Below are 25,151 nucleotides of genomic sequence, written 5' to 3'. Positions count from 1 at the left end.
TTCACAACATTTTCCAGAACCATAAGACACGTTTTCAGGTATCAAATGTGTAAACGGTCTATGTTTACTTAAGAGAGCCATTAGCAGCAGACAGTGCCCTGCACATCAACACCAACCAGGAAAGGAATTACAAGCCGGAATCTTTTTGAAGAGAAATCAACTCTGAATTCTGAATTTTCTCTCACCAAGCGAGTCTCTCCATTACTATTCTGTAATTCTTGTCTGATAGTCAGCCACGATATTTGATTATTAATCCATAGGCTTATGTAAACAGAAACCATAAGCTAGATGACCTTTTGTCGAAAATAGTTTAACTAGTATTGCCACTTCACTTCGTTACCAGGAACAGTCGATTATTACTTCTTAATTAGGAATAAGCATCAAAATTCAAAGACGCATCACACCTTGAGGCAAGCAGACAATTTACAGATTTACACCAGGCTCAAAAACACCGGGAACATCCTCCACTTTTGTAAATTTTGCAAAAAGTCAGTGTCCATGATACGTCTTGGAATATTAAACCCAAAAGGTTGCTCCTGGCAAACTAATTCACACAAAAATGAAATGCCTCTTTATCCTTTAGTATCTCACCACCAAATTCATTATTTACTTCTCCTTCATGCAAGCTCCCGGGTTTAGCTTCTAGCTCTTCTCTTAACTGCATCAGAAGGAAAGCAGGCGCGTCCGACCCGCGCGCTCGGATTCGCCAAGCGTGGATCTGCGGGTATCTGCGCAGTTGCAAGTTAGCGGGGAGGTGTTGTTAGCGGCTCCCGGGTGTCCGAGGGGCAGCCTCAATCCATCACGCTCCAAAACCGACAATCCCTCTCGGTCTGGGCATCCTCCAGAGTTGGCTCGCACCGAATCCAAAGCAGCTTCATTCATGAAACTGGTAGCTATTGGCCCGCAGACCGTGGGCGCGGCCAGGGCTCACCTTCGAAGGCTCTGGATGCGTTTCTGAGCTGGTCGAAGGCTCTGGATCCGTTTCTGAGCTGTGAGTAGCGCTGCTAGAGCTCCTTTCAACACAGGTTTCTTTCTTTCTTTCTTTTTTCTTTTTTTTTTTTTTTTGCACTGAATCATCCACTTGTTCCACTTTTGCGCCTCGGCAACCGCGCGTTCGGCGTTCTTGGCGCCGTCTTCCCTGCAAAGTCGGACACCTTTCAACTCGGAAGGAACTCGCAGGGCGGTCCAGAGCCCCGGTTCCAGAGAGCTGTCTGAATGGAGTCCCGGGCAGAGCCACGCGCCCCGCGCGGGAGCAAGGGGACCCGGCGCTATCTCCACGCTGCGCAACTTTGTGCTTTCTGCAGGCAGGTCCCCAGCTGCAGAGGTCCTCGAAGCCCTGGAGTGAAAAAACCCACAGCAGCTCTCAGCCTCGTGAGCCCTTGGGAAGACAGAGTAACGCTCTGCTGGTGTAGCGACCTCCCAGAGCACAGAGGCGAGCCGTGGTTAGCAAACAGACAGGCAAACAGAGGGTAAAAGTTTACTTTTGGTGAGCAATTCCAGAAGCCCAGTCCGGGAACGACAAACTCCCGCTGGAAGCCTCCTACGCCGGGAGCAGCGAATGAGCCTGGGACAATTCTGAGAGAGGAGGCTCTCCTGCCTGGGGCTCCCCAGCTGGGGCGGCGCCCAGCGATCCCTCCTGGTTTTCAGGGGAGACCAAGAAGTTGGGACGGGAGCTAGACCGAGACTTGGACAGCTACTCTAGGTGCAAAACCTTGGAAATGGCAGCTGAAGGGGCTGAGTCTCCAGACTCCTAAATCCCTCCCCTTTCTCTAGCAGAGCGGTTCACCTGCTACCGTCCAGTTTACAATATAAGCGTAGATAGTAAATTAGCCCAGTTCCCAAAGCCAGGCGTCACAAATCCCTAGGCAGCTCCTTCTTAAAAAAAAAAAAAAAAAAAAAAAAAAATCGACTAGAGTTTCAGGGGCCCCTCGGGGGGGGGGGGAGTGCTACGTGACGGAGTGGGCAGGAAAGGGGGGATGAGTGGGATCGTGTATCCAGGAGAAGATGCGTAGGCTCCTCTATTCGAAGGACCTCGGGGAGCCCCTCAGCTCCCCAGCTAGCAGCTGCAGCCACTTCAAGGCTCGCTCCGCGATCGGAGGGGCGGAGGTGACTCTGGAGGGTGGAGAGATGGGGACCGGGTTAATCTTTAGTCCGGCGACTTAACGAAGGGTCCCCGGAGAATAACTGGTGTCAAGGAAAAAGAGGCAGAGGCCCGAGATGCCAGGGAGGGCAGGGACCCGAGAGGCGGCCGGACGGGCTTGAGGGCAGGCAGTGAGGAAGTGCCGGGCAGCAGCAATCCGCTAACCGGCGAGGAGCGATCGGGGCTCCCCGTCCTCGGCATCCCTCCTGGGCGCCCCGGCCGGTCTTCGCGCCGCCCGACTCGCGCTAGCCAGTGGCCGGGGGCTGCGGGCGCGGGGCTGGGCGTGCGCGCGGAGCTGTGCGCGCGCGCGGGGGTGTGTGTGCGCAGCCCGCGCGCCGCGCTCGGCCGCCGGGACCCAGCAGCCCGCCGCCCGCCTGGCGTCCCTCGTCCTCGCAGCCTCCTCACCTGGCGCTCGGCCTGCCCAGCCCCGCTCGGCCGCCACTTCCTCCCCGCAAAGTTTCCTCGGAGCAGACACCTTCGCCAAGGGCTGCCCGGGGAGGTGGATTTCTGAGGCCGTGCCTTGGCGTGGCTCTCCTTCCAGCACCTCTCAGCCTCGTCCCCACCTAAATCCGAGCGGGAGGTAGAAGATTTTCCAAATTCAGGGGAGAATAGGGGGAGGGGCTTTCAGCCAGAGGAAGAGAGGAGCGGCCACAACTGAGAATAGGAGCTTCTTCCCTGCCTGCTGCCGGGGACTGATGGGCCTGTAGGGTTAAAGAAGAAAATTAAATAGAAAGCCAAGTTGACCGAGGAGGGGTTTGGCTGGGAGGCTTCCGCTGCCAGGAAGGTTGTCCGCGTCTCCGTTCCTACGGGCGTGAAGATTTGGAGGCGCCTCCAGTGCGAGGGCTTTTAAAACCGCCATCACCTCCGGATCCCTTTGGAAGGAAACGCCGGCAGAGCTGAGGCTCAAGGGGCGGGGGGCGGGGGTCAAGGAAAAGCTCGGACTCGTGTGCAGCGCATCCTTGGCTTTGGATTTTAAGGACACGGGCGAGAATTAATACCGTCTCAAGGTAAGAGGCAGCAAAGCCGCTGCCAGGGAGGAGAATAACTTAAAATAGACGTTGGGGTTGGGGTTGGGGTTGGGGTTGGGGCGTGGGGTTAAGCTAAGTTAGGATGATCTCTCCGGGCGTCGCCACCAGATTGCTCAACCCGCGCGAAAGGCTCGGAGCGGACAAGTCAGGGGGCGGCCGGTGCCCAGGTGGGAGGCCGCCGCCGAAGGGAGTGTGCGGGTGTCCTGACCTCACACTTCTGGGAACCGATTGGAAATGCGTATGGAGCTGGGTCGTCTGTGCCGGCTGATTTATAGCGTGGATTCGTGTGTGTGTGTGTGTTTCTGGCGAGATTTTATCTTTGAACCCCGCTAGCAACTTAGACCCATCCCCTGGAGGCCGCAGGAGGCTGTGGGCATCGGCGGACGCCGCCGGGACGCGGCGGCAGGTGAGCCGTGCGCAGGTGGGCGCGGGGGGGCGGCGGCATCCGGCGGGCGCATGGCCGGGCGCATTGCCGGGCGCGCGAAGCCCACGCCGCCGCCTGGCTGGCTCCGCGCAGCGGGCGTCGGAGCCCGGGCGCCGCGGCTCCGCTGCGGTTCCCTCCGCCTCCGCTAGAGGCTCCCAGCGGGCGCGGCGGAGCCGGTGGGTGTGGGGGCGCCGGGAGGCGGAGGGGCGCGCGGGGAGCCGGCGTGCCCGCGGGGTGGCGGAGCGGGCGCGGCGGGGGAGGCGAGCCGGCCGCGGCGGGCGCTGGGAGCCCGAGTCCCGGTGCGCCCGCCGGCTGAGCGCACGGCCGCGGGGGGACGCGGGTCCGAGGCCGGGCCGAGCTCGGAGCCACTTGGAGGACGCGACCCTGGCCCGCGCCCTGAGGGCAGTCCCGGGAGGTAACGTCCTCTTCCTCCGCTCCCCTTTCGGCCCGCGGTTCCCCGCGCCTCCTCCGCCAAACCCCCGTGGTGGGAGGGAGTGGAGGGTGCGGGTCTGGCGGGTCCGTGGCTGAAGGCGCCTTTCCGTCGTGTTCCGTGGAGCTCCGCGGACTGTGGATTCGAACTAATCGCTAATCTCATCCCCCTCCCCTGAATATGTGCCTGCTTGAAGGGAAGTTTTCTGCAGAGGGTGCGGGGGGCTGGCTTTGGGCGCGGGCTGCTCCGAGGCGAGCCCGGGGACCTGCCGCGCTCCCCGAGCCGCGGGGGACCAGAGTGCGCGAGTCCGGGGCGGGGTGTGGCGAAGAGCACCACACCCTCTCCTTTTCCGCCCCTGCCCTTTTCACCTGAGGATGAGGTCTCACCATCTAGCGTTTTACCGATTTCTTTTCCCGAGGGATTGGCTCTGAGCACGGAGCAAAGCTGCTGAAAGACTTGGAGGGAGAGAGAGAGAAGAATGAGAGGGAAGTCAGGGCCGGAACATCAGGGGAGGAGGGAGGGTGAAGTTGAGCTTGTGTGTAGGGCGGGCGGGTGGGTGGGGGAGCGCTGGGAAATGGCCTTGGAGTTCAAGATTATTTGATGAAGTCTGATTCATTTCACATTTCACACTGTCTTTGACATAATCCTTGATCAAGCCACCAACAGAAATCCTTTCTGCCAGATATTGCCTTGGGCACGGTGGGCACAGAATATGTTTGATGGTTGTGTCTAGGCCACACACACACACACACACAAAGAGTGAGTATTGGGTGTACTTGGCATGATTACACCGTGTGTGCCAGGCAGCAGGAAATGTACGTAATTTCCATTGTGCTGTGTTGTGTTTGTGCATACCATATGTGATCATTTTATACTCAGTAATACAATTTCAGTCCTCCAAAGGTGGCTTTTAAGAAACATCACTTGTGATATTAAGCCTCCTGCAGAATAATAGTGAAGGAAGGCAGAAAATATGATGGGGCATGGAATATCCCAGGAATACTGAATAAAAGCTGAGATCCAGCGTTTGTGAAATACTGGGCCACATGCTAAAAGTGCAAAATATTTTTTTCAGAGATGAAGCAGTGGTTAGCATTTTAAAAGAAGGGAATGTTCTTTAGTTACTACCATCATCATCCTGTGGCTTGCACTACTTCCAATACAGTTAAGAGTGTGAGGCAGGAAAAAATGAAGCACTTACTGCTGAAAACTAAAATGGTTTGTGACATACTGCCAGGTATTTCACCCTACAAATTTAAATGGAATGGGTTGCCTATTAATGATGACTAAAGTGGTTCGGTTATCATGTATGTGTAGGATATTATTATATTTGATCAAGGTAAATATGTGAATTAACATAGGATAATAAGTGTAATTTAGTGGAACTGAAAGCAGGCCAATTTACTGATGTTTTTTGTTCCAGAATACACATAGCATGATCTCAAGGAAGATTTATATAAAGTTTGTCATTAAATGAATTCATTGGATAGAGCTCTGTGTAGAAGACAAGAATAAATATCTTGTTGAAATCTCAAAAAGGAAAGCTAATGTTCTTAAAATAAATCGTGGAAGGAATTTTATTTTGTGACAAAATAATAGTTACTAATCTAAATATAGTTACCTGTATGCACAGACACAAATTATTTATTTGTTGAATTAACCCAAGACAAATCCATAATAAGGGCTCAGTTTTCATTCTGGAAGACACCTCTGAAGCCAGAAGAAGATCTGTTAGTATTAGGAATCTGTGTGTAAGATGCATAAAAAATGTTGAGTTTCCAGACAATTAATTGAATCAAACTAGTGAGTCTGGTATGTGACCTCAAATTCAGTTTTAGGATCCTAAAGATTATTTTTCCTTTCTGGTAAATGTGATTTCAAAAGAGACCATACATTGGAATGTTCCCTAGATGCCATGGACCTGAAAACTGTTTTGAGTCCTCTGAAACTTCATGTCAAGAATAAGGAATGATAGGATGTTGTCACAAATGAATTGACTTGATGTTTCAATTAAAAACTGATTATTATCTGACTCTGGTAGTCATTATGGTTGATTTCATTTGGTCTCTGGAAATTCTGTGAAAGGACTCTAGGTGGAAATGTTTTCCTGTAGTACAAAGAGAGAAGGTCACTATATGCAAAAAAATAAAAAAATAAAAAAAAATAAAATAAAAAAAACAAAAAAGGCTTGCCAGTTACTGATCCTCCAATTTGGTTGCGATTTATGTATGAAGCAGGTTGCGAGCTTGAAAATAAAAAGTTCTCTGAATTTACATGAATGTTTCCCTCTTTGTCATAACCCTCATCCTGTGGGTACTCCGTTTATAATTTTGATGAGAAACTGTGTCACCAAGCCCCTTCCCTTTATAGTTTAGGAGCTACTTCATGGTAAAGAACTTTAAGAAGTATCTAATCACAAAAGATCACATTTCCTGAAAGAAAATCAACTGAACTGAAAAATGATGTTTTATAAGGAAATGAAAGGAGGATAGGAGAGACAAGTTAAATAGGAGGCAAAAGGTTTACTCATTCTAACTGCATGTATCTCTTTCTTTCAGCAATCCTTTAAAATTAAAAAAAAAATCTTTTTCTATTATATATTTTCCTTCCTCCCTAACTTCATTCCTTCCTTTCCTCCCTCCCTCCCTCCCTTTTTTCTTTCATTCGTTCATTTTCTCTCTTTCTTTCGGTTAAATATTTCCTTCAGAAAGACATCCATGGCAATTTATAGTGATTTTACAAATTTCAGCCCATAATTTATTTTTAAGTGGGAAGTAATTTTAAAATATTGACTGTTCTATTTAGTTTTATATAGAGGAAGCCTGCTAGAACGTGGAGTTGATTCTTTAGGGAGCACAGGTCATCAGCTGATGGTTCTCTCTTACTTATGGGTGCTTTTTGTGTCTGGTTGCAGAGCCTTGTTTCCTCACAAGAATGGATAATAGTCACTGGAGGTAGATGGACTGCCTTGCAATACGGTGCATTTGTGCATTGAGTGACTTATTTCAGTGTAGTTCATACTTTCTCCATATGAGTAATTGGCCAATGTAATCAAATCTGAAATGTTCATGTTAGGCATATAGTTGAGTTACACTTGTCAATGTATACCTATTAAGAAATTAGTAATCCATTTTAGGGAACCCTTAACTCCATCTAAGTCTTTAGTAAATGTAACTATTTTTAAAGCTGCTAACTAGTGTTTAAACATCCTCAGGGAGACCATCTAGTATACAAAAATCTCCCAAGAGAAACTAGTTCAGTGCCACCAGGAGGCAGCATAAAGAAGTAGAAGAATCACTGGATTTGGTTTTAGAATACTTGAATTCTACTTCTCTCTTACCACTAATGGTGTCACTTTTGAAAAACTCTCTTACTTTTCTAGGTTTAGTGTGGGATTCTGTAAAATGGAGAAAATTATTATTTATATACTTTCTTTAAAACTTGACCATTCCTAGCTTTAAGTTTTGAAAAACAATACAAACCCCTTCAGGTGCCAAGGAAATATCAGGCTCTGTAACACTTGATAGAAAAGTATATTTAGGGAGATCCCTGGATGGCTCAGTGGTTTAGTGCCTGCCTTTGGCCCAGGGCGTGGTCCTGGAGTCCCAGGATCCAGTCCCAGGATCCAGTCCCGCATTGGGCTCCCTGCATGGAGCCTGCTTCTCTCTTTGCCTGTGTCTCTGCCTCTCTCTCTCTCTCTCTCTCTGTCTCTCATGAATAAATAAATAAAATCTTTAAAAAAAAAAGTATATTTAAAGAATATCTGTAAAATTTCTGTAATGAAGCATGGATTTTGAAATGTCTTTGATGAGAGTTGTTGTCCCCCCTGGTGGGGAGGGGGGGCTAATAACAAGTGTCATGAAAGTAAAACTTAAATTAATATGTATGTATGAGATGATTTTCTCAAAGTAATTAATATGGCACTAATTATGCGATGCTTACTGTGAGAGACATAAAAATCAGTCTGAGCATTTGGGCTGTTTTTAAAGCACTATGACAATGAAAAAAGAAGATTAAATATTTTTGAATAATAAAATTTAAATGGACTTCCCACCCTCCCTCCCCCCATTTTTAAGGCATTTTACAAGTTTCTTGTGTATACTTAATGGAATGCAAGTAGCAATTGTCATTGATTTGATTATTTTCAGGTGAGTACCAATTTTGTATGAACACTTTAAAAATATTTGGCTTTGAAATGTTGATTCAGGGGTTTAATTTGTGAAGTTGGACACAAAACTAATACAATATCTTAGTTTTTACAATGGGGTTTTCTAAGGAATGCTGATAGTCCATTTGTCCTATTTTATTAAATGCTAATTATATTATTTATAAGTTATTTTCATCAGGTGAATTAGTAAGAAAGTAAATGATAGATATTAAATGACTCTTTTATTTGAATAAAATTTTAAAAGCCCCATTGAAATAATTATGTGCTCTTTTGATAAAATATGAGGCCTGCTAGGATTTGAGACTAGAATAAATTTTGTTGCTTTTCTAAATGTATTCACTGGTTAATATTAAGAATAGCCTATTTTTACTGGCTGTAAGGATAAAACAGATACCATTTCCTTCCCTAGAATTTTACTTTCATTGATAATATAAACTACAAGTATATTTTCTCTAATAATATTAGTATGACTAAATGTAAACCTAGGAAGCTAGCCTAAAATTATACTTTTATTGCAGATATAATAGAACATAATATCAAATTATCTATAAAAAATATTGTTTTCACAAAACTCAACCAAATTTCAGTGTAACAGAAATATATGCAAAAATCTAAGATTCTCAGCACATTTCAGTTTCTAGGTATAGCACTAGAGAGTTTTTGAAATGGATTCTAAATTGGACTGCATAAGAGGATTTTGTGTCTTCATACAATCTCATTCTATTATAATGTAACTATGGTTAGCTGCAAGATATCTATCTAGTAGCCAGCATGAAGGGAAATAATTAGCATAAAAACTGTATTGCTTCTGGTATACCAGGGGAGCCAACAACAGTGCCTTGTGATAAATGTTGATTTTGAAACAGTGGGCTTCATTTGTCAAAGGGAAGGAGCCTGTATCTTCTCAACTATTTTTTACTGGGCTTTTCTATATTTTCTCTTTCCCTTCTCTCTTTCTGTCTCTCTCTCTCTCTCTCTCTAAATATACTTTGTATACTATACTTCATATGTACTGTGTTTTATATATTCTATTATACATAATATAGCATATACAGGGAACCCTGGGTGGCGCAGCGGTTTAGCGCCTGCCTTTGGCCCAGGGCGCGATCCTGGAGACCCGGGATCGAGTCCCACGTCCGGCTCCCGGTGCATGGAGCCTGCTTCTCCCTCTGCCTATGTCTCTGCCTCTCTCTCTCTCTCTGTGACTATCATAAATAAAAAATTAAAAAAAAAATATAGCATATACATATTATATATTACAATATATTCTGTATTAGTATTTTAGATGTATTAGATAATATAGTCTATATTGTATATATTCTGGTATGTATATTGTATGTATTCTAATATGTCATATATATATATATATACACATATATATATATATATATATATATATTATAGATCTCCTGCTAAAAGCAGTTTTTGGTTCTTGTGTAGGTATTTTCTTGATTATCACCCATTGGTGATATGGATCGCAAATGGTTTTTCTTTATGGTTTGCCTTTAATTTCACTGCAGGTAATGAAAAACCCTACCTTTGGCCTCAGTTAGTTAAATTCACATCAGTTAACACTCACATATTTATTAATGTTAAAGTGGTTTTCTGTATGATATTCAGGGTTTAATGATGTATATAAATTGTCCTTTGTTCTTAAGAATCTTGTGATCTTGTGATCTTGTTAAAGAGAGAAGGTAAAAAGTGGATGGTAAGCTAACAAAGAATAGTCTATCAACCCATTCAGAAAATTCTTATCAAGTATCTATTGTTCATAAGACTACATAGAATAATAATACAAGAGTTTTATAGCCAGGCAATTCAGGATAGAGTGAGGTAAGAGTAGCCTGGGGAGTACTCATAAAGAGGGGAGGAAATTGATCTGAGAGTGAATAGAATTTAAATAAGCAATAAGGATATAGCTTTACTAATAATTGAAGCAATGCAAATTTATGCAAGAGTGAGATAGGCTTATTGATGAGTTGGGACAAAGATGTAAACAATGATAGATTTCCTATATTGGAAATGGACTGGGACAATAGACACTTATATATATCATTGGAAATATTGTAAAGTGATGCAACCCCTTTGGAGTGAAATGTAAATATTATTTAAATATCTATTATATTGCAGGTGTTCATAATAATTGGCTTCATGGTTCCTTTTCTAGGAATTTATCTTCAGGAATGCTCTCACAAATCTATAAAGATCTATTTTATATACACAAGAAAAATATATAACCTACTAGCTATATATCTTTTGAAGAAATTGTATTTGTAGTTAAAACCATCATATGCCTAATCAGCTGATGGGTGGATAAACAAAAATAAGGTATATCCATACCACAGAATAATATTCAATAAAATGGAATGAAATACTTATATGTGCTGTAACAGGAGTAATACCTAAGAAACATTATGCTAAATGAAAGAAGCCATACACAAAAAACAAAAGTGGGTACTTACATTTTTACAAAATGTCCAGGAAAGCAGATGCATAGAATTCAAAAGTACATTAGTGTTTGTCAGGCACTAGGATTGGGGATGATAAATTACTGCAAATGGGCACAAGGAAGTCTTTTGGGGTGGGCCAACTGTTCCATAATTGGATTGTGGTGATAGTTGCACAAATCTGTATATTTAAGTCATTGAATAGTTTACATAAAATGAGTACATTTTATGGTAAATAAATTATATCTCAATGCAGTTGTATAAATATCCACAATTCAAGACAAAACAATACCCAAAGTCTTCCAACAAAGTAAACCCCAGGTACCTTGAGGTTTATTAGTAGATGACTTCACTAATAAAATCTCTGAACATTTAAGGAAGAAAAAATACTAATTATACATAGTCTTTTCTAGAAAATTGTAGAGAAGGGAACACTTCCCATCTTATCCTATGACACCAGCATTGCCCTGATAACAATACCATGATAAGGCATTATTAAAAAAGGAAAGTACAGACCAGTATTCTTCATAAGCACAATGTAAACAGTATAAATAAAACTTTAGCAAATATAAATCAAATTTACATAAAAAGATAATACATCATGACCAAGTTGGGTTCATTTCCAAAATGCAGTGGTGGTTATACATTAGAAAATCAATCTGTGTAGTTTACCTTATTAACAGAGTTAAAAAGAAAAGTATATGATCATCTCATTAGCTACAATAAAAGTATGAGGAAAAAACAACATTTATTCTCGAAAAAACCGTTAGCAAATATTCTAGGTATATAAGTGAGCTTCCACAGCTTGCAATAAGCTTAATCTGCAATAGGTGTATAGCTGATATGATATTTAATGGTGAAAGATCCAGATGCCTGGGTGGTGTAGTTGGTTGTGTCTGACTCTGCTGGCTCAGGTCACGATCTCAGACTCAAGGGATAGAGCCCTTCCTAGGGCTCTGCATTCAGTATGACGTCTGCTCAGGATTTTCTCTCCTTTCTCCCTCTGACTACTGCTTCTATAATAAATAAATAAATCTTAAAAAATAATAGTGAAAGACTAACTGCTTTTCTTCTAATCTGAGAAGCAAGGTAAAAATGTCTGTTCTCATCACTTCTACTTAATGTTATATTGGAAATTCAAAACAATCAAGGCAAGAAAAAGACTCAAAAAGGCAGACAGATTGCAAAGGAAGCAGCAGCAGACTTAAGTGCTTATTTACTGAAGAACTGAAAAAAAAAAACAAACGCAGATATTCCATGGGAATATAGTTAAATAAACTTTGGACTACTTATACAATGAATTCTATGTTGCTAATTTAGTAAGAAGGTAAATGGAATGTTGTGACTTTTTATATACATCGTAGTAAAATCTCTAGTAGAGATTAAGAAGAACAGTGTAGTTGTAGAACAATACTTTGTGGTAGATTGATATATTCAACAGGTATTTATTATATACCTTTTATGTGTTAAACACTGGGATATGCTCTGGATATATGTTATCTGTGGAGAAAAGATATTTCATATATATATATATATATATATATATATATATATATATATATGGTAAGATTTTATTTATTTATTCATGACAGACACGGAGAGAGACAGAGACATAGTCAGAGGGAGAAGCAGGCTCCCTCTGGGGATCTTGATGCAGAAATCCATCCTAGGACCTTGGGATCATGACCTGAGCCAAAGGCAGATGCTCAACAACTGAGCCACCCAAGTGCCCCTGTAATCTTCTTTTGAGAGACTTACAGGCTAATGTGGGAAAGAACTATATGAAACTGAAATAAATTAATGAGAAATTGTGTTATATGTGTAAAAGAAACTAAGTAGAATGGCATAGATTTACTTATGAGGGTTAGGAGAGGGATAGGAAGATTTTTCCAAGAGTATTTGGTACCTAGTGAGCGCTCAGTAGAGAATTTTGTTTATGGTAAACTAATTCAAACCATTCTCTTTCCTACTTCACTTTATTTCCTTTCATATCCAGTAACTTGCCAATCCACTGTTTAAGAAAGAATATACATACTCTACTTTCCTATCACACTAACTCTACTTGTGTTGTTACATGATTCTCTCACTTTGAATAATTTTTGTATCATCAACAGTATTCATTGAGCACCTACTATAAATAAATGCATCATCTTTTTTTTTTTTTAAGATTTATTTACTTATTCATGAGAGATACAGAGAGGCAGAGACATAGGCAGAGGGAGAAGCAGGCTCCCTGTGGGGACCCCTATGTGGGACTAGATCGTGGGAGCATGTCTTGAGGCCCAAGGCAGACGCTTAACCACTGAGCCACCCAGGCGTCCCAATAAATTCCTCACCTTAAATGCTAGGGATTCACAATTAGTTAAAGCATACGCTATTCTTTTTTTTTTTTTTTTTTAAGATTTATTAATTTATTTATGAGAAAGAGAGAGTGCACACAGAGAGAAAGGGAGCACAGAGCCCAACTCAGGATTGAGATCCCAGGACCCTGAGATCATGACCTGAGCCAAAGGTAGACACTCAACAACTGAGCCACCCAGATGCCGCCCCATAAGCATATATTTCTTCATATGTAACTTTAAATATTTTTTCTGATTAGGAAAGTAAAATGCATCATAAGAAGATTCAGTGTTACAGAAATATGATAATTTACAAAGTGAAAGTGCTTCCTGGGGTTCTCTTTCTCAAAGTAGGAAACCATGTTGTACAAGAAATGAAAGAAGAATAAGACTGGGTACTATGTGGGTAAGAGGCAAGAGGATTAGTAAATCAGGAACCAGAAAAGACTTGAAAAGAGATGTCAAATGGGAATTTTAAAACACAATGTTATACCTTGTACAATTGCACTGCTTCCTGTGATCTCAGCATCTTAAGCAAAATCACACAAGACTTAGTAACATTGATGCAATGGGATTCCTAGTACAGGGGGACAATAGAACTTATTTTTGTGTCAGAGTTGAGGCAGCAAAGCAAGAGTCAGCTTGTGTGGGTTAAGAAAGTACTAGCAGATATACACATCACAGATACTCCTCCCTTGCATCTTTTCTGTGAGGAGACTTAGCTATCTAATCCATTTATTTACCTGTGTCTTGGATACACGCCATCCAACATATCTCCTCCAAGTAATTGTCTAACATATCGTTCAGCAGTGGAACCTTTAGCAGATTGTTTTGTGTTTCTGTACATGGTTTGAATTGATTTTTTTTTATTGTTTTCCATAAAAACTCATTTTATGTAACTAAACTAGATTGATGGCACTCTATTTGCCCTTTCTTTGCTAAAGAACTTTTTGATTGAGATTACCAGGAGAGCAGTCTAGAACATATTCATATGTTAATGATCTTACTTTGTAGATGCTAAAATCAAGAAGAAAGTATTTATGGTTGGTTCAGTATTCAAGAATCTTGCAGAGTACTACATAAACTTTCAACAAAAATGTAGTATGTCTTTGGCAGAGAAACTATAATCAGCATAAAAAAATGAATTACTTTGTCATTCATTATCCTTGAAAATATGTATGAATGAGGCTGATAAAATTAATGTGAAGTATGAAATGAAATGAATTCTGCATGTTATTATAGATGCTTCTGTAGCTTAGCAAAATACTTTGGTCTGAGTAATCGTTGAGTAGAGGTATATTGGGTATGTGTCCTGTTGGACTTGGAACTTCTGCTTCTGATTATCCATCTACAGGAGCACCTACTGTGGATTTTATAGAGGGAGGAATGAGGGGAACAAAGGTCAGAAAAGAAGGTTCAATGATTATGTTAATGTAAAGTTCAAGGGAGGATGTGCAGTTTGATTCAATAGAAATTAATGATTTAAAATTATAGCTTTAGAAAATGGATGATAATCAGATGTTTTATCACTAGTAAAAGTAGAAAAACAGAGAAGTTATTTGCATTTAGGGGGGATAATCACCCATCTTACCATTTAGCTGTCTTTGTGAGAGAAGAAAGGATATAGAGATATTAAGTATACTAATTACTGTATAAGAATAAAGTGCTAATGAATTTAATTAATAATTCATGCTAAGTTTTGAGATGTTGGAAACAGTATTTAAAAGTAAAATAATCTAGTACTTACTGATAAAACTGCAGTTTTTCCTATATCTATTTGGCTTTGCACATTGGGAACCCCCTACCTGAAATAGACTTTTCCGGATTACCCAGGCAGGCTCCTATTCATCCTTTGAAAACTAGCCTAATGTCATATTCTCAATAAACTGTTCCAGAAGCCCCAGACAAAATACAATCTTTCTACTTTTACAAGCTTCTGTTATTATATGTGTTTTAAAAAAATATTACTTTTTTCACTGTTCTATGTATCTTTCCAAACCACGTGGTCCTTGAAGATAAAAATTATATCTTATTCGTCACTTTTTTTTTAAAGTTTAGAATATGGTCAGGTTTTATTAAATATTTTTTGGAATGAATTGAAATGTGATTTTTAGAATATTGTAGACATTTTTTAAAAGACTTTATTTATTCATGAGAGACACAGAGGGGAAGATAGAGGCAGAGACACAAGCAAAGGGAGAAGCAGGTTCCATGCAGGGAGCCTGATGCGGGACTTGATCCCTGGTCTCCAGGATCACACTCTGGGCTGAAGGCAGCGCTAAACTGCTGAGCCACCTGGGCTGCTCAACAGTTTTAAATTATATCCTAAACCATCATAACACTATTCCCAATTGGTAAAGAAGGTAGTGTACAATGATTAAAAGTTTAAAGATTTGGTTTCAAATCCTGATTCTGCCATTGACTGCCTATTGTTGGACTTCACACAATCTCTTAACCTCATTAAGTCTTAATTTCCTAATGTGAAATAGGTGTAATAACACTTTTCTGCCCCACACACCTTATATGGAGGTTATGGTAATAGAATAAATAATAAGTGAAAATAAACTTGTACACTCAGTACCTATACAAATGAAGTTGTTCTAGATAGAATTAAATATATATTTAAAAGCCTCTGGTAAAATGATCTCTAATGCAATAATGTATATTGCTTTTAGAAACAAAATGCAGAAAACCAAAACCAAAATAAATCAACTTGAAATTCATTTTTTTCTATTGTATTTTTATTGCCCTTTTTAAATTAATATCATCAAATTTTCATATATCAATTTTGGCTAATAGATTATGAAGCAAAGATACTAATACAGATTGAATAATTGCAGTTTAAACTCTGGCTGTAGATGGATCACTTGTTGACTTTCATGTAGTCATTTACACTTGGATTGAAGATTGTTGAACAACTCTTTTTGCACTGAGTAAACACTAGTGTTTACCCTCACTTCAAATTACAGCCAATTTACATAAAATAATCTGTATTTTACTTTTTTATTTTGAACATTTGACCTCTTCAAACACTTGTATCCTGTCTTCTCCTGTTTTCTTATTTGGTACTTTCTAGATCACTGAGAGAAAAATTCAAAGAGCAAATAGTTACTGATTTAATAGTAGTTTGCCCCTGGGAGACCCACTATTAATGTGTTCTGATAGTTTAAGGGGTTATCACTCTATGCCTAAATCTAGTTTGTTGGAAATAAATTATGTTTTTCGTCTCTGCCCGGCATTCCTATTTGGCCAATGATACAGTCTAATCAGATTTTCTGCCATTCATTTTGCTGTGATGGAGCATTTTCCTAGGTATTTTTGACTTAAATCAGATTCTCATAACATTTTTAGCTTTAATTTTGGTTTTATGTTTCTGATAAAAACTCTAGGGTAGATTAGCTTGATTTCTAAACTTTTTTCTCATTTCCGAAATAGCTTTTTATCTTAATGCTTCTGAGATTGTCTTGGTCATATGTGATATTTTTTTTCTCTGAATTTCTAAAGATATTTTGATAGGTTTGCTTTCGTTTGGATTCACTTTGAAGTGTTTTTTTTTCTTATATTCTTTCTGACCTTACCATTTACTAAAATGCATTTACCTAGCAGAAACTTTTTTTTTTTAAATGTATTTCTTATTTAAGCAAATGAATGTTTATCCCTTTTGCCTCTACTAGTTTCCATTTATACCTGCTCAATGGGGTTAATCCTTTTCTTGGTCATGAATAAAATACCAGATAGGTCTCATATCTTATTTATTTACTATTAGAAAATAAAGTGTTCTGTGATCACTTCTAATCATGTGAATAGTCTTGTTTCTATTATACACTATTCAATTAATGAGGAAATCCTGAACAAACAAACAAAAAACTAGATTCTTTTTTTTTTTTTAATTTTTATTTATTTATGATAGTCACAGAGAGAGAAAGAGAGAGGCAGAGACATAGGCAGAGGGAGAAGCAGGCTCCATGCACCGGAAGCCCGATGTGGGATTCGATCCCGGGTCTCCAGGATCGCGCCCTGGGCCAAAGGCAGGCGCCAAACCGCTGCGCCACCCAGGGATCCCAAAAAACTAGATTCTTAACAACAGAGAACTAGTGGTTGCCAGAGGAGATGTGAGTAGGGGATGGACAAAATAGATATAGGGGAGGTACCAGCTTCCAGTTATAAAATAAATAAATCTCAGAGATGAAAAGTTCAGCATAGGGAATATAGTCAATAATATTATAATAACATTGTATGACGACAAATGGTAACTATACTTACTGTGGTCAGCACTGGGTAATGTATAAATTTGCTAAATTAATATGTTAAACACCTGAAACTAATAAAACATTGTATACTAAGTATAATTCAAAATAAATCTTCAAAAAAAAAACAAATCTTCACATTGCATACCATAAAATAATCATGTTGTACAATGTAAATATATACAATATTTATTTGTGAATCACACCTCAGTAAAGCTGAAAAAAGTTAGTTATTAAAATAAAAGGAAGTCCTAAATTCATTTAATGATAAAGTTTTTCCCTAACTTAGCTGTGGCTAGCTTTCTCCTGGTCATTTGTTGTGGGGAAAAGGGGAAATTGATCAGCCTCTGCTGTGTTTCTCTACCTGACTCCCATGTTTTCTGTCCTGTTCAAATAGGCTGCTTCTGGCTCCTACTTGGGTGAATCTCCAAAAAGTAGAATAGATGAAGGTGAGGTCTGATTTATTTGATGTGAATATAACCTTCAGTAAACTTCCTCAGAGCTTGATGGACTCCTTGTTTTACCTTAGGATGGTGTGGTAGACATTAATGTTACTCATCAAAAATCTCTATGCCTCCTGAGCACATGGTAGGGTTGAATTTCCTGGCTTTCTATGGTCAGGTTAGGCCATCTGACTAAGGAGTTGTGAGAAGTCACAAGTGTCACTGACAAGTGTCACTGATAGGCTGAGTTGATGTGAGAGTCTCTGGAGATCTTTTCCTTCTGACACTGCAGTCAGGAACTTTAGAGATGATCGTTGTTGTGTCATCCTGAGCCATGAAAACTTCAATGTCTGCCCATCACTGACACAAAACAATCATGTTGCATGAGTAAGAACTAATCTTTGTGATTTTAAGCTACTAAAATAATTGGTTTGTTACCATAGTATAACATAACCTATCAAAACAGAAAGATATGTTTTTCTCAGAGGGAGTGGGACTATTTGGCTTCATTTTCCATGACAGAAGAAATATATTTTCTTCTGGCCAGATGCATTAATGTTTCTCTTTTAGTTCCTGGAAATCTGGAAATCCATTTACTCTGTTGGGATGACTCTATCCCTCTATGCATTCTTCTTGGACTGGATTTGCAATGTCTCTAAACAAGCTTTTTCTACAAACTTGCCTACCTCTGGAAACATTTACATAATCTCATATCTCCTGGGTAAGTGTGGCTAGCACTTCTCTCCAGTTTGCCAATTTGGGAGCATAAACTTTCATTTTTCATTTAATTTATGAGTGGCTTAAAAAATGAGATGTTACAAACTATGCTCTAATAATCCTCTGGAACATATCCCACTACAATGGTCTTAGAACAGTACTCTAAGATGTATCAGACATTAACTATTGTGTCCCTCAGGCATCAGAATGTGTATTTCAAGCTTTAAGGAAGTGGTTTCCTTAAAGCTTCTTCAAGGTTTGAGGTGAGGCAATGGTGGTGGTATTTATAGCATATCAACAACTCAAAAAAAAAATTTCCTCTACTTAGTTTCCATCGTCTTTGGCCACTTAAATTTCAAGGGACATAGATGCACAAAATTGGCTTTTGAGAGTTTTCTTTGCAATTTCTACATAGATGACCTAGCACTTTCATTAAACACATGGAGGGACTTACTGTCAACTATTATTTGTATTTTGGATTTTCTCTCTCTCTCTCTCTCTCTCTCTCTCTCTCTCTCTTTTTTTTAAAGATTTTATTTATTTATTCATGAGAGACACAGAGAGAAAGAGAGGCAGAGACACAGGCAGAGGGAGAAGCAGGCTGCGTGCAGGGAGCCTGATGTGGGACTTGATCCCTGTACCCCAGGATCACACCCTGGGCCAGAGGCGGCACTAAACCACTGAGCCACCCAGGGATCCCCTGTATTTTGGATTTTAGATCTCAACTGAAAACCACACAGAAAATGTCTGATTTTACATCTTGTGTAAAACCATTGTTGTAGGATATGTTCCAGAAGATTGTTAGAATGTGGTATATGTTATTCAGTATTTTTAAACCATTCATAAATTGAATTAAAAATACATTTGCCTATAACTACAGAGTTATGGCATTCCTGAGTCGCAAAATTATTTTTGGGAAACTTTGGCAAGTTATTTTTTTGTTATTAAAATCAATATGATGCTATGCATAAATAGTGTAAATTCACTCACTGGTCATTAAAGTGAATTGGTGTTTCTGCAAGTGTTGCTAAGTAGAATTTACTGAAGAGACTGAAGTGAAATGTATTATTCCTGCCATTTTGAGAGGAACTATACTAAAACTTCTGCTGTCAGTCACTGCCCATTTATTCCAAAAGATTGTTCTGGCTAAAACATTTAGTTAATCAATCTTTTAGACTGATTACTTATGTTACAAGTAATATGAAACATTCTTGAGTTTGAGGAGGGAGAGGCTGTGATACTCTACAAATGCATAATGCATATTATACATTAATAACATTATCCAGTGCTCACTATAAAAATTTAAACTTAATGAAACCATGAAAGAAGATGCTGCATTTTGGTACCCTGAAATGAAATAGTAAAATATTTTAGTTAGGCACCTGGGGTGGCTGGCTCAGTGTTTGAGCTTCTGCCTTTGGCTCAGGTCATGATCCTGGGGTCTTGGAATCAACTCCTGAATCAGGCTCCCATCAGGGAGCCTGCTTCTCCCTCTGCCTATGTCTCTTCCTTTCTGTGTGTCTCTCATGAATAAATAAAATCTTAAGAAAAATAAATAAGTCATTTTAGTCAGCAAACCTCAAATAAGCAACAATTCTAGTGTATAAGTACCATTATAACTTTATAAGTATTATTTTATCTTTTATTATTATTTTCATTATCTTTGGGTTCACAGTCTTTTGGAGTCACAAATATATTACCACACCTTAAAGACCTAAATCAAATAGATGAAGAGAAGTAGAAATTTTCATACAAAATATTTTTGGACTATTGCTTCTTAGTTTTGGAAATGATCTAATTAATAGCTTATGAGTTTGAGTAGTAAGATTTGGTGTAGAGTAAGAAAGGAACATTTTCATACTCTAGTCAAAGCTGCATTATTGTACAGCTGATAACTGTACAATTTTAGGTGTCTGTTTTCCAGAGAATACTAGCAATTTAAACTATACATTTTTGAGCACCAGATGTTTCTTTATAATGTTTGTAGAGTGTGCTGTATTTTTTGTACACATGATTTAATGTTAGAACTGGACACTGTGATCATCTGGTAGCCTTATAAAATTTCATCACTTAAGTCTGCAGTCTAAGCGTTTGGGACATCTATTTATTTATTTTTAAAAATATTTTACTTATTTGAGTGAGTGAGAGAGAATGAAGTCAAGCAGGGGGAGGAACAGAAGGAGTGGGACAAGCAGACTCTGTTCTGAGCACAGAGCCCAACACAGGTCTTGATCCCAAGACCCTGAGAACAGGACCTGAGCAGAAATTAAGATTGGGATGCTTAACTGACTGAGCCACCCAGACACCTTAGGGTATCTATTTACACAGCTTAAATGAAGTTAAAAGGACCTGAGGCAGGAAAAAAAAAAAAAGGAAGAAAAGGAGGCATTTGTATTACCAGTTGCAGCTAAGTATGCCTCAAGGCTCCTGGTAGTGAGTAAAAGAGTGAAGTACCCAACCTGAAACAATAATGAGGGAGTGTGTAAAAGGTTGCATTGTAATAGTCAATGACTACATCTATTGGTCTGAAGTATTTTCTAGTACTTGTGTATCTTCTTTCAAAGTCTCTGTCCCAGCTCAGATGTTTTGTGCCATCTAGGAAGTTTTTCTGCATATTAGATGTTAGACCTCAATTACCTGTCTACACTTTGTATTGCTTTTTAATTAGTTAATTTGGGTTAATCTTTTATCTCAAATTAGACCCTGGGCTTTTTTAGGGCAAAGACATTATAGATTTCTTTTGCATGCTTGAGTCCTAGCACACTTAACAGTGAGTTCAATCTTTGCTTAACACCTGGGAAAGTTTTCTATCAGTGTTAATGGTGGCATTAAGTAGACTCTTCCATCACAGCAACAGTTTTCCAGAGTGATAAGAGGAAACACTGACTTCTTATTTGTTAATTCTAGTATCTCTTTATACCTTTAAAAACCTCAGTTTGTGTATATATTAAATACAATGTCTGAAGAAGATGATGATATTAGGAAGAATCAAAGAGTACCATGATATTGTAGACACTTTCTTAGACATAGAAATGTAACAGGAAAGAAGTTGCTCATCAGAAACTTCCTTCCTTATTCAGCCGAATAAGTATAAGAACAGGGAAAAACAGTGGAAAATTAGGTTTTTTAATGAAATTAGGTAGGTAGAAGCCATATGTAATTGAATGCAAGACAATATTTTCCTGAGTGAAAGGAGTTAGTCACAAGATGCACAAAAGTCCCAAGGAGCTGATATGGTGCTATTTGTGTGTGTGTGTGTTGGAGGAGGGTGGTTAGGACCATTAAAGAAGAAAAGACTGAATCACAATATATACAAAATTAGAAAGTATCAACTGTCTTCCCCAATGTTTCGTAACTGAATTTTTTTTTTTAATTTTCTAATCTAAACTGGGAGCACATAGAAATGATTTGTGAGATTTTATTTTCTAAAATCTTCCAAGGATAGTGGATAACTAGTGCCATGCTAAATTAGAGCTTTAACTAGGTATAAGTTGTTGTTGAGGTGATGATATCTGCAGCATCAGGAGATGTTCAATTTATGATTTTATGGCAAAGAGCTGCAAAGAAATGGATGTACTCTTGAATATTTGCCTGTGACTGAATCTTGGTATATTTAACTATAAATAGCCATAGAGAGTATGGGGATCAGATTTACGTGTTTTGATAGTAATCAAAGTTTAATATGAGCAAACTATTTTTTCCATGTAAAACTTTATAAATATTTCAGTGTTACCCTTAACAAAATTTCCTAGATAGTAATTAAGCAAAGATTAAAGATTACTAATTAATTAAATAATTTTGCTAATATTTTTTTAGATTGTTTTAATAGGGACACTTCTTCTGTCCTTTCCCTTAACCTTCTGAATTATTTAAGCCTGGTATAATTTCCATAGTTATTGGTGATAATCACCTTAGTGTCCACCTAGACCTAGAGATAGATTTACTCTCTTTGACTGAGTCCAAATGTGAGCACTCAGTAAATAAAAACTCTGAATAATGTATTAAAACATTATGTATGTGCTGGAACAATTGAATATCTGTAGTCAAAACTGAATTTTGAGCTAAACCTAATACCTTTACAAAAGTTAACACAAACAGAATAGCTGACTTAAATGTAAAACATAAAACTATGTAACTTAAAAACAGCAACAACAACAAACATGAGAAAATCTTCAAAATTAGAGCTAGGCAAAGACTTTTTACATTTGACACCAAAGGTATAATCCATAGAAAAAAGAAAAAATTGGTATGTTGGACCTTCTCAAAATTAGTATCTTTTGCCCTGCCAAAGCCCCTGTGAAGGATGAAAAAGCAAGTTATAGAGTAGGAGAGAATATTTACAAGCCATATATCTGGCAAAGGACTAGTATCCAGAGTATATAAAGAATTCTCAAAGTTCAACAGTAACAATATAAATCCAATTGGAATATGAACAAAAGATGAAGATACATTTCACTAATTATCTATAGATAGCAAAAGAACATACATGAAAAAATGTTCAATATAATTAGCCATTAGGGATATAAAAATATAAAACTCAATGAAATACTGTTATAAAACCATCAGATTGTAAAATAATGTGAAATGCAGGCAAGGGAGCAGAGAAATTGGATCACTCATTTTTTGCTGTGGGAATGTAAGATAGTATATCCAATCTGGAAGACAGTTTGGTATTTTCTTATAAAACTAAAAGTGTCTCTAAAATACCACTCAGAAATTGCATTCTTGGGCATTTTCATAGAGAGATGAAAATGTATATTCATAAAAATGGTCACAGCAGTTTTATCCATGATAACCCCAAACTAAAAGTAATTAGATGTTCCTCAGGAGGTGAATTTTTAACCTGGTATTCATAACATAGAGTGAAGTTCAGTAATAGAAAGGAAAGATCTAGAGATATATGTAACAATTTATATGAATCTTCAGGGAATTCTACTGAATCAAAACTACCATTTTCAAAAGGTTATATACTCTATGGCTCCATTTAAATAATATTTTTTAAATGACAAAATTATAGGAACAGATGGTTAGTGGTTGCCAGATTTGGAGTTGGGGTTGGAGGTGAGTGTGGTTATACAAAGGCAGCACAGCATTTTCTGTGGCATTGAAGCTGTTCTGAATGTGGATTGTAGTGGTAGATATATGAAATTAATCGTAGCATAAAATTATATAAAACTAAAAATACATACACTCAAAAATAAGTACAACGAATACAGGGGAAATTTGAATATTAGCAGTGGATGGTTTCAATGTCAATATCCTGTTAGTGATCTCATACTATAGTTTTGCTTCACGTTCCATGGAGGAAATCTGAATAAAGGATGTACAGAATTGCTCAGGAAAGAATTTAAATTTCAGAGGAGACACCCACATTTTATAATCTTCTGCGTTGCAAAACAACTCAGGGACGTCTTGCTACCTTGTGATAAGAGCAGATTTGGTGCAGGGGAAGTGGACGTTGGGAAAATTTCACTTTCATTACTTGGAGAGTGTGTAGAGACTGCAGCTTGGTATATTTCTGTGAAAAACTTAAAGACCAAAGTATGGCTGAAGCTGCCTGGGATAGCACAGCAAAGAGAGAAAGCTGTAGTGAAAGTAGGTTGCACTTCTCCCATTGGAGATGGGAAGGAGAATCTGGTTCGGGTGGGTTCAGAGGGCTTTGGATACCTGAGATGAGCCAATGCCCAGATGAGAGGACCTCATAATACATCTACATGCAGTGGACCATAGCAGTGGGGTGGGGTGGTGCATAAACAGTCAGCTGTAGGACCATGGCTCATCCCAGTGAACATTGCAGGGGAAGATCGTCAGCAAAATTGAAGTGAGTTGTGGAGGAGAGTTGACCTCAGAGTCCCACAGAAGCTCTCCTTGAAAGAAAGAGCCAACATTTGTGGGATCTGCTATGTCATTATTTTTTTTTTTTTTTGAAGATTTTTAAAATCTATTTATTCATGAAGACACAAAGAGAGACAGAGACATAGACAGAGGGAGGAGAAGCAGGCTCCATGCAGGAGCCCAATGCAGGACTTGATCCAGGAACTGGGATCACATCCTGATCCAAAGGCAAACGCTCAACCACTGAGCCACCCAGGTGTCCCTGCTATGTCATTATTAATTGTGACCTTTGAAATCTTTTTCTTTTTGTTCACCTGCCCATCTCTCCAACTTAGGAGAGGGCAGAGACAACACAGTAAGTGGAAAACGAAGAGTAGAAGATTAAGATAGATAAATTAGTAAAAATGTGAGCCTTCCCCCTCAACTTCCTCCTCTTCCCAGCCCTATGCAGATTTCTAAGACTGTGACAGATATGAACTGGGGGAGAAAAAAGCAGCTTTAAACTGAATTACAAAATGAAGTTTTGTACATAAGAGTTAGACTGGTTATTAATACCTCAGGGGTCTAGAAAGTTTTGGGATTGGCCTAAGATATTTTTCAAGGATAGGAGTTTTGAAAGACAAATGAAGTCAGAATAAAGCTGTTTCCTTCATTATACTCAACTGAATCTATCCTGTTCAATAAAGTGGTATAGATGCATATATATATATATATATATATATATTTATATATATATATAGAGAGAGAGAGAGACAGAGACAGAGAGAGACCCATTTTGTTTAATATCATTGTCTTGATATTAAAGAAAGACAATAAGTTTGCATAATAAAATATTAATGATAGGTCTGGGTGATCTTATTTCAGCTATTTTGTATTTAATTATTTAATCTTTTGCATATTTTCTGAATTTTTTACAATAAGAGCACGTTACTT

The 25,151-nt window shown here is 39.0% G+C and overlaps 1 protein-coding gene and 1 long non-coding RNA gene across 11 annotated transcripts in view; one reads left to right on the top strand and one right to left on the bottom strand.

The window, feature by feature from the left end:
• Nucleotides 1-2,494: 2,494 nt before the first annotated feature.
• LINGO2 (leucine rich repeat and Ig domain containing 2) overlaps nt 2,495-25,151 on the top strand; it is a 1,132,704-nt gene continuing 1,110,047 nt past the window's right edge. For 9 of the 10 annotated variants that reach the window (XM_077912220.1, XM_077912219.1, XM_077912211.1 and 6 more), the window contains exon 1: nt 2,495-3,147. The gene's annotated coding sequence lies outside the window, so the exon portion shown is untranslated. Of the gene's footprint in view, nt 3,148-3,869; nt 4,008-25,151 lie in introns of those variants that run through there. The other variant, XM_077912214.1, reaches the window with a different exon arrangement.
• Nucleotides 11,400-25,151, bottom strand: part of LOC144321729 (uncharacterized) — a 43,319-nt gene continuing 29,567 nt past the window's right edge. The window contains exon 7 of the long non-coding RNA XR_013387272.1: nt 11,400-11,653. This is a non-coding gene — a long non-coding RNA (uncharacterized LOC144321729). The remainder of the gene's footprint in view (nt 11,654-25,151) is intronic.

The sequence above is a fragment of the Canis aureus genome, chromosome 10 (genome assembly GCF_053574225.1).
Source record: "Canis aureus isolate CA01 chromosome 10, VMU_Caureus_v.1.0, whole genome shotgun sequence".
NCBI lineage: Eukaryota > Metazoa > Chordata > Mammalia > Carnivora > Canidae > Canis > Canis aureus.
The sequence above is the reverse complement of the archived record's forward strand: the minus strand, read 5'-3'. Positions and strand labels throughout refer to the sequence as shown.